Below are 3,551 nucleotides of genomic sequence, written 5' to 3'. Positions count from 1 at the left end.
CGTAGGTGCTTCAGTTGTAGGTGCTGCAGTTGTGGGTGCAGCAGTTGTGGGTGCAGCAGTTGTGGGTGCAACAGTTGTAGGTGCAACAGTTGTGGGTGCAGCAGTTGTGGGTGCAAGAGTTGTGGGTGCAGCAGTTGTGGGTGCATTAGTTGTTGGTGCAGCAGTTGTGGGTGCAGCAGTTGTAGGTGCAACAGTTGTGGGTGCAACAGTTGTGGGTGCAGCAGTTGTGGGTGTTGCAGTTGTGGGTGCAGCAGTTGTAGGTGCAACAGTTGTGGGTGCAACAGTTGTGGGTGCAACAGTTGTGGGTACAACAGTTGTAGGTGCAGCAGTTGTGGGTGCAACAGTTGTGGGTGCAGCAGTTGTGGGTGCAGCAGTTGTAGGTGTTGCAGTTGTGGGTGCTGCAGTTGTGGGTGCTGCAGTTGTATGTGTTGTTGCAGCTACATCGGCAGTTGTCGATACCACTGTTATGAAAACATTAAATATCACCCACACTGATACATTTAAAGGTGGACATTGCTTGCAAAAATTACCCCCCCCCCCCTAAAAAAATATGCATTGGATTAGCATGATGTGGGCATACTTCGAAGAGTAAAGTCAGTTTTACCAATTGAACCCATTTTCACCTTTAGCTGATTAGACGGCAAACGTTACCCTCATTTTGGAGTGTAATTAAGTTTATTTCCCAAAAAGCCCACTGCAGCCGCCACAACCAAACAATGACCCCTCTGGAATTCTTGTTCGTCTTCGAAGTTTAAGGTACAAATTTAAACTCAGGTTAGATTTGCCATTTCCTATCATGATTTAAAGGTGAAACTGGACTCTGATGTGTTTTTTTTTAAAGCAATATTGGATAATGAGCTGGCAATAACTCCACCTTATCTACATGTTCCCTACGCCTTTTCAATAAAATAAACAAACAGTATGAAGTACCTTCAAAGTAATCAGTTTATTATCACACTTACCTATTAGAATCAGGGCGAGTGATATGATCCGTTTGATACCCATCCTGTCTTTCTTTGAACCTATACAATCAAATGATACATAGATTTACCAACAGAAGTAGCAAGTAATGCTATACTACATATATATATACTGCTATAATGATACCCAAACCATCCTAGGGGAATTGGTTTGATACAAAGAACAATTATTTTCCGCAATTATTATGATATAATAATATTTCCTTAAAGTAGGGCAGAGATTATTTACAATAAGTATTGTGAAAACACAAAAAAAAACCTCTCGGTCACAAAAACTTAGACACACACAAACAAAGTTAATAACTGTACAGAAGTCAACATATTTACTTAAACATGTACTTACCCCAAATGAAAATATAATAAGATGGGAAAGAGTTTATCCTCCTTTCTTTCAAATGTTATTATTTCAGTGTCTTCAAATATAGTCCGGTTCAGCGTCTGGGATATTGGAAACCTCACCTTCTGTGACAGTTGACATCTATCAAGGGTTTATATAGGAAACAAATAAAAGCCATTGACGTGACTCAAACGTCACACATTTTTCTGAAATGTTGCCTCACCTTAGCAATGAACAAAACAAGATCTCATGATAGAGAATGTCAGCTATTCATCTTGTTTGTTTCTTGGCCCAGTGTCATAACTATACTAATCTCTGTCATTCCTTGTCCATCTATGTGAATGTGTGGCGAAAGATAATGACAAACAAAGAAATATAGATTTCTAGTGACGTGGTAAAAAAGCAGGTAACATATGCAAGAGAAAAAAAGAATAGCATATTGTAACCTAAATCAATAAATGAGATGTATTTTCTACCTCACATCTTTTGTGTCATGTAAATTCATTTGAATGTCACTTCTACATTGATGGTGGAGCAGTTAAAACTTTAAGATGAGGTTAGTCTGGTGTATGAAGAGTTTATTGCCAAGTGTAATAAACCACTTTAACAATATGTCTCGGTTTAGTTTTTAATGATTTTAATGATAACGCTGCTCTTCTATTTTAGGATGCATAGCTTCTTAGTTTCCGTGACGTAGTTGCCTAACCTTATGTTGTTTTTGCATTGCACCTCCTAGAGACAGTGATCAGATAAAGGCATTCATGTAATGTGTTTCCCGTCACTGTGAGTCATGTAATTGAGGTTTTCTTAAGAGAAGTCAGTTATCATGTGACTCATACATGCTAAATATAACCTTCAAACATCACTTCAGTGAAGTCATGCCTCTATTGTATGTGAAAAACTCCTGGTATTATGTTGTCAATGTTTTTTTACCAACTGTGTTTAGAAATTAATTGAAAAGTGAATACAAAGTCACGAAGAAAAAATGATACCGAGTATGATCCCTGCTTTACAATGAACATAACAATGTCTAGTAAGATAAGATAAGATGGAATTGTATTTATCCCCGTTGAAATTCAGGAATTAAAGCAGCAACAGAATGATAGTGAAAAACAGGACAGTACAGATTCACACAAGGTAAAAAAGTAATACAAAAATTCTAAATAAAATGATATAGTAACTGTTAAGATATATACATATTTGGGTTCTGATTGTTAGATATATATATGCGGATGCAGGTCAAAGTAATTTGTACAAACAGCGCAGATTTTATGTATGTACGGGTTACTTTAATTGGTATAGTTAAAAGTAATGTTGGTATATTTATACATAAAACATTTACAAAAACTCCCATGAATACATTTTTTCGCTAGTGACGCTAGTAAAAGAATAAAAGAATGCATGTTTTTGTGCTATGTTTTTAAAAATATGTTTTACCATAAATTCTTAATAAAACTAACACTGCTACCAACAATAAAATGAAATACTTTTACTTTTTCAGTTATTCTCTGTCAAACTCCCCTCCTGAGAACAAATTCAAGCCACTTATGCTATATTTGATGAGGGATAACATTATTTGTTGCCATAAGTTCTACATGAAATTGATACTGTTGGACTCAGTACTACTTGGACTACAACCACAAGTACAATCAAGTACTTTTACTGTGTACTTTTTGAGTAATCCCCTGTCAAACTTCCCTTCTGAGTACAATAATGCATGTTTTCTGCTATCTTTGATGAGAGATACAATGATTTACACCCTTGTCACTCTTGTTGGCCTCTTATGATGCTGCTAAAGTCCTTCTACGCACCTTTTTAAGACTCCAATACAGGCATTTCTACTGTATGTGTTTGGAGAAATGACACAATATTTGGCCCAGATTTGTACACCTCGATATCTTGTAGTGCAGGAAGAAATACACACTGCTGCCTGCAGGTGATATAGGCTTTGTTTTGCAATATTTATTCAAAGGTCACTGCTATGGGATTAGTTTTGTGTCATAAAGATAAGCAAAACGAAGAGTTTAAGAGAAAAAAAACCGAGTCAAGCAACATTTATTTAATTAAAAAAATAAAACTACAAGTTGCAAACAAATCATTTGTGTAATCATGTAAAGTCTTTTTTCTTTGTTTTAACACAGGGGTGCCCACACTTTTTTGGCTGGTGAGCTACTTTTGAAATGACCAGCTCACCGAGGTCTACCAACCAAAAATAAAATCCCAAATTTTGCTTG

General features: G+C 36.4%; 1 long non-coding RNA gene across 1 annotated transcript; it reads right to left on the bottom strand.

Annotated features, from left to right (window-relative positions):
• Positions 1-217: 217 nt before the first annotated feature.
• Positions 218-1,454, bottom strand: LOC117552687. Its single transcript, XR_004570011.1, has 3 exons — positions 1,324-1,454; positions 963-1,022; positions 218-461 (listed from the first exon to the last, which is right to left on the bottom strand). It is a non-coding gene; the product is annotated as an uncharacterized LOC117552687 (long non-coding RNA).
• Between the last annotated feature and the right edge of the window lie 2,097 nt (positions 1,455-3,551).

Source organism: Gymnodraco acuticeps, unplaced genomic scaffold (assembly GCF_902827175.1).
Source record: "Gymnodraco acuticeps unplaced genomic scaffold, fGymAcu1.1, whole genome shotgun sequence".
Classification (NCBI taxonomy): domain Eukaryota; kingdom Metazoa; phylum Chordata; class Actinopteri; order Perciformes; family Bathydraconidae; genus Gymnodraco; species Gymnodraco acuticeps.
The sequence above is the reverse complement of the archived record's forward strand: the minus strand, read 5'-3'. Positions and strand labels throughout refer to the sequence as shown.